This window comes from Hyposmocoma kahamanoa, unplaced genomic scaffold (assembly GCF_003589595.1).
Source record: "Hyposmocoma kahamanoa isolate Upper Pololo Valley unplaced genomic scaffold, ASM358959v1 86, whole genome shotgun sequence".
NCBI classification, from domain to species: Eukaryota; Metazoa; Arthropoda; class Insecta; order Lepidoptera; family Cosmopterigidae; genus Hyposmocoma; species Hyposmocoma kahamanoa.
This window is the reverse complement of record NW_020654289.1, coordinates 15950025-15956920: the sequence shown is the minus strand read 5'-3', so window position 1 is coordinate 15956920 and position 6896 is coordinate 15950025.

Here is a 6896-nt window from a genome sequence, read left to right as displayed (position 1 = left end):
AGTCCCAAGTTATAGTGTTCAATCTCTATCAATATACTCTTCTATTATTTAGCGATCCAGTTCATTAGATATGTAACATTTTAAATACCAACGATCTTTCTTTCAGTGCCCGAGGAACTCCACTCTCCACATTACTGTCGTGTTTACGATGACACGGAATTAGAATTCTCTCATCATGCAATACGAATATTGTCCTGGGGCAGTAAAAGTACACATAAACAGTGAGTAAATTAACTGGCAGTGAGCCCAAACGAGAATACTGAGTTCTATTAGATGGTGCTGTAAAAGTCTGTGGTGGATCCTTGTGACGGCGTGTTAGTGATAGCTAGGGGCCCTTTTAATGCTGGACGCGTTTATTACTAACATTACTGCCTTGTGATTGCAAGTACGGATTTGTAACACTTTTAGTAAGTCTTCAAGTGACAACTTTTAGTAAGTAGATGATAATCGTAGCGTTTTTGTCTTTCATAAGCACTATCGGATGTACATATTTTAGTAAAAAAATAAAAAAGTTTTGAGTTTTTTTTACTACCTCCAAAATCGAAAGTATTTACATAGTAAAATAACAGCGCGGCTTATATGTCTGCGTGACACGCCGCGCGCTTCGCATAATAATGAAAGGCGCGTTGGGACGACCAGTCTTAGAATAATGACACATAGAATGATAGTTTCGTATCAAACGAAATGTCACAAGTGAGGCAAAAATCAAATTCATGTACGCTAGTTTTAGTAGTAGTAGTTTTAGTGAATTTTTATATAAAAATACAAGTTGAAACGCGTTACTTCCTTGTGGAATGTGATGTTAGTATCTACTTTATGTTTGTCTGACGTATTTTTACACTCATTTACCACACATTCCGTCATTTTTAGCTGAAATTCTTGAGCTGTTCACGGTGCAAGTTGACCTTGAGCACTGAAGGCCCGCCCGCTCGTGTAGGCCCATTGGGGGCGCTTCCATTTGCCTCGCTTAGCGTGTGCGGACTAGGTTTCTATGCGTTATTATTCTAAGCGACCAGTGTTATGAAACGCAACTGCATCGTGACATTATGCGAATGTGTGCGTACACGACACACATGTCAAGCTGCGCTGCTACGTTTGTAGAGTTACAATAGTTGTCTTAATATACTATGGTATTAACACCTTTGAAACTGAACTATGGGGTGCACGAAAGGAGTCTCCCCGCAATGACCTACGTATCGTATTTCTAATACTAGCGCACCCTGGGCAACAATCGTCAACTACCTAACGCCGATTGACAAATCCTTTCACCAGGACGGCAAACATATCCCATGCACAGTGCAAGATAGCGGATACTTGTGGCGTGACCAGAATGGCTAAGTTCTGGGCCGCGATAATATAGTGTGTGACATCGATGCGATATGATAATAACTGGATTATGCGTTAAAATTACTGCTATCAATTAACGTTTGTTAACGTACAACTCCCCTTTACTAACCGACTCACCAACTTCATGAATGTTGTTCAGTGACAAGAATACTAATTTGAAATTCCTACTTATTGGAACAAATAGTTTACTCAAGATCTCCAAAGACGTAATCGTAAAGCGCCGTGTGCGACAGCTCACACTTTACAACAACGTATCAATGCCAATAATGTTCGTCCTATTTTTGTCCGGTTATACATCTACAAATTTATAGTGCAATAAAGTTTTACTTGTCACTCAGCCGGGATTTATGTTCCTACGTCCTAAATGTGGTTTCTTCCGCTGACGAATTTCCTCGTGTCAACGCGTCCTATAAACAATATGTGAGGCGTGCAAGCGTGGGCGACAGAGGCGACTCCGGGCCCATTTGCCTTCGTCCATCTGTGACGGAACGTGAAATGGAACAAAGGAGTTTGTCTTCTCGTATACCGTAAACAAAGTCTAATTTCCCCGACTTATCTATGAGTTTAAACATAACTAGACAAAGTCCTAACCTTCGTTTGTTACATTGGATTCCAAACTTTATTTCAAAGTGAGTTAAAGTGGTGTTGAGATTGTTTTTAGGAGGGTGATTGAAACCTTGTTGTATTGGAATGTGAATAATTGTGCAGGCGGCGCCGGCGATGTCGTCGAGACGCCACCGCTCGTGCAAACAGCCGTCGAAGCGCATCGAGGAAGGATGCTTAACACTTGCACCTCTAATTATATCCGTGGAACGCGTTGTGGAAACAAACATCTTTCTCGTCTAATTCGATGGGTTCCATTTGCATTCCGGTAGCTTTTACTGTCCAGTCGCACATTTAGTTCAATATACAAAGATTTTTACGATTACATTTGTTTACTTTGCAAACTAATAACTGTTCTACTTATAACGTCTAAGTCTCCAAACTTTAGCAAATTCTTAGACTAAGACAAGACAAATATGCCTTGAAAAACAAGGGAATGAAATTAACAATTTCAATTACCTTTACAAATAAATATCAAGAAAATGGTACAGTTTATATAAAGCAAGTCGACGTCAGATACACAATAATTTCCCCGTAAACTGTTCTGACATAAAAGACGTACGAGACGAACCTGAAAGCGTCAGAGAGAAGTGTCTCCGAGAAAAAGCAAACGTTTTATAGCGATGTAAAAGTTTCTTAGAAACCGGGGACAGTTTGTTTACGCTACGTAGACACAAGACAGAACAGATGTCACTGATGTGACGAGTTCCTCTTAGTGATTGTGTCCGAAATTAACTCGACGACAATGTTAGACTTTGGCTTACACTTAAAAGATGGTTTATTATGCATTATACATGGGAAATATTTAAAGAACGTTATATTATTAACTGCTTCCGTGGTCGACCATGCTGGACTGTCACGCGGAGGTTCCGGGTTCGATTCCCGGGCCGGAATAAAAATTTGTATGCCCTTCATTTATTTATCTCGTGAGTTTAGGTGTAATTTGTGGTTGTCTAATATGTGTGTCCATGGCACCTGCGATACAGGGTTCCCCTAGTACGGGGCTATGAGTGTGCACACGTTATTTATTTATTATGACGCAGTAAAAATTGTGATTTAAATAAAATTAATGTACACAATATTTGCGGTAGCATCATCACTAACATCATCATCGTCATCATCAAGCACCATTCACGTCAAAGCGGCCTTTGTGAAGTCTAGAAATCACCGTTTATAACCTAACAATAATATCAATAACTTCATTGAAAAAAATACGGAAACGGGTATAATGATGCGTCAAGCTAGGCGCCCCTGTATTTTAAAATTTATAACAACGCTTAAAGTATGACAATGTCATCATTATATATAGGCTATATATGCATGAAATAAAATAATCTTTTGGAAAATAATATTCATTTCATCAAAATATGCACCAATGCTATGACACTTCTACCATCTTGTTGGAAATTCGTTTATTACTGTGCAGTAGAAAACTGAGAAATGAGTTGGGTAATTAATTGTCTAGTCCGCAAGTTCTGTAAGGTGGAGCTGGTTTGTTCAGCAATGTGTTGCCATCATTATGTCAAAGTAACGTGTCTTCATCATCGTCTTAATGTCTTCTCAATAGTGATCAGGTGTCATTGTTGTCCGAATCAAAGTAATTGTTAAAAATAACATTATTTTGTTTCTCCGCAATAATTCGCGATGGATGTTCGTCAACAATAACTCGTAACTCGTTATTATTCATCGTAACAGTCGGTTGGAACAATTATATGGCTGATTTCAATGCGACGGCAAAATCTCTAAAAGTGAATAATAGCCAGATATTACATTTCGAGACTTTAACATTATGTTTGAGAAGAGTTTCTAATTTACTGCCTCCGTAGCGGAATGGTTACCATGCTGGACTGCCACGCAGAGGTCCTGGATTAGATTCCCGTGCCGGGAGAAATATTTTGTGTGTCCTAAATTTATCTATCTCGTGAGTTTGGGTGTAATTTGTGATTGTCTATGTGTGTCCATGACACCCGCGATACAGCGTTACTCTAGTACGACGTTATGAGTGTGGGCGTAAAAAACTAAAACTAATAAATCTCTTTTGACATATACTAAAAAAAAATATTATTTCAAAGTTACCACAACTTTCCAACCATAATTTCGTACTTAAAGCCTAAAAAAAAGTAAACTTTAAAGTTGATTAAAATATAAACAACAATATATTTCGAAAACTAATTATATTAGATTAAATCATTATACAACAATACGGTATTGTTTATAGAAATTGACAAATAGCAATGTTACAGTCCGTTGCTAAAAAACAACACAAGATTTAAAACCTGGCTAATAAATTTACGTGAACAATTCAAACGCGTCTATCGACGCCAGTGCAAAGTTATTATACAGTCTAGTCTTCGTTACCGTTAGTGTGCATTCATTGTGAACTCTATTTCAGGTACAATTGTGCGATACATACAAGGTTCGTAAAGGTGTAACAATCTGAAAATCCGCTCATGAATGCAACTTGTACAGGGCCTATCTAGAAAAGTGTAGGATATAGAGCTGTTTCATCGACCTGGCTTACAGTTAGCACATTTGCGCACTGCATCGCTTTCGCATTTGTTCCGAATCCGAGACTATATAAATCTAGGTGTCGCTTCAAGTCCAATTCCGATTCCGAAAAAATACGAATGAATATCTATTGTACACCTGAAAGGGTTGTAACCCTAACAACCGTGATCAGGATCATGGCAGTAAAACAGGAAACTTCCGGTCCACAAATTTATTTAACGTGAAGTAAAAGGTAAAGGGAAAAAAACTGTAACAAATAAAAGGTAGATGTAGAAAACAGTACATTAATAAAAAACACTCCCTAACTTAACCTAAAAAATGGTAGATGTTAGATTTAGGCACTTACCCCTTATCGGGTTACTTGTCTTTTAATTTTGTAGAATATTACTTATTTGACAGTAATTGTTTCGGACGGATATCGGACGGAGATCGAGCGTAGACCCCCTGATACGAATGTGAGACGTAGTGTGCAAACGGTCTTAACCTATATACAGCCCAACTGCTTGGGCTGTAGTTCCCAATGTAGATTGGAAACTTTACACACATCATTAAATTACTTTGCACATGTGAAAAGACCTGCAGGAGAATTTGCAGACCGAAAAGCTCAGGGTACCTACATTTCAAATTAAATTTTGCACATAAATTCCTAAAATCTCCGAGGCACACGCCTGGATTCTAACCCACGACCCTATACAGTACATAAGTTGCATTAATAAAAGACACGATCAAAACAGCTGTTTAAATAATATAATTGTCGCTTTATAAAATAAAAAATAAACAGACCTCAAAAGTTCATGGAATTACATCTATTTGCCAAGTTTTATTGAAATCGGTTATCCGGAAAGTGCGCGAAGCTCGATTCATCCCCTAAGTTGCCACCCTTACAAGTACAATATGTTGGATGGAATAAATGGGACCAATACTGAGGTAACCTCTTTCCAACACAAAAGGAATCATATAAATCGCGTAACATAAACATAAAAAAATACAATCGAATTGAGACCCTCCTCCTTTTTTCGAAGTTGGTTAAAAATACGTTTAATGATAATTGCCTAATATTAAACTAAGAATTATACGCGTTATAACATTTCTTCCATAAAAAAAGACGAATCAGACTAAATGACATTACGATTTATTAAGCTCATCTAATTAGTTGTCACATTCATAAAAGCTAATCTGGTGTTAAACATCCCATTAATGCTCGAATAAAAATAAAAAACGTTAATTGACAAAGAGTCGGATTGACAAGAGGCAAAGAAAAGGTTTGTACATAAAAAAGCTACCGTAACACGCTTCTATTAAAGAAGTTTAAGAAATTGGTAAGCCTATTTGGGATGACATTGATTTAATGGGATATTTTGGGTGTAACGTTAAGACGATAATCTCAACAGGTACTGTGATAGAAGCATTTTGTAGTTTGATGTTCATTGAAATAATGTTTGTATATGTGTAGATTGTCTTGAAAAATAAGTACAAAGAGCCCTGCTGGGTCTATAATTTCGCGGATTTAGAGCTCGTACAACTTTGAAAACATTTTATTCAACGAAAAGCCGACAAATTGATATTAATAACTTAATCGTGTCTATTGTACTGCCACTGAATTTATTAAATCCCATATAGCATCAAATATTAAGCATGTTTTATTAAGAATTCAAAAAGAACAATACAAAGTGAATTTCAAATTATGGGGAGCAATATTTTCCATTCTAATATATTGCAAGCTCTCGTGAAATTGGTGACAATGCCAATTCTAAATAACCAATAATACAATCTCTATTTCTTTCCATCATTGCATTCTTACAGATATGATGGTGGTAATAAAATTGAGATTATAAAGCTTATTATTATAGTAACTAAAATAGAAGAAAATTCAGAAAAGAAAACGTAATTAGCATTAGCCAATACAAATAAACAATTCTAAAAAGATGAGACGAATCGTAATCTAAACAATGTGAAACAAATCAGTGTCGATCCAGACTTTGTCATTAAACGCATGGAATGGTAGCTGTAAACGGTGCGATAAAAATAAAAAAGAGAATTTTTTATTTTTGTTTTTACGGCGACACATGTTCGGGGCGCTGTCACCACGCGCCTCATGCTCCATTTGTCTTATAAGCTTAGGGTGCACACACGAGACGAGTGTCAATACTTGATATGAATATTGTACATTGCACATTCCTGGAGAAATAGGTGTTTCTGCTGCTGTATTGGTGATGAACATAGTGCAGTTCTGCTCTACAACAATAGGTCTTTAGGTTCCAGTTTAATGGTTGATGTTGTAATAACACCAATTTGGTAACATTAAGTTTATTTGAATACCACGATGTTTTATTACCATGGTAAAATTTAGTAGCAGTGCCGCTCCTTGTGAAAGAGTTCCTCCGGGGTAGTACTGCCACCCTAGGGCTCGTGCAGCGTGCCGGCGATATGTCGCGACT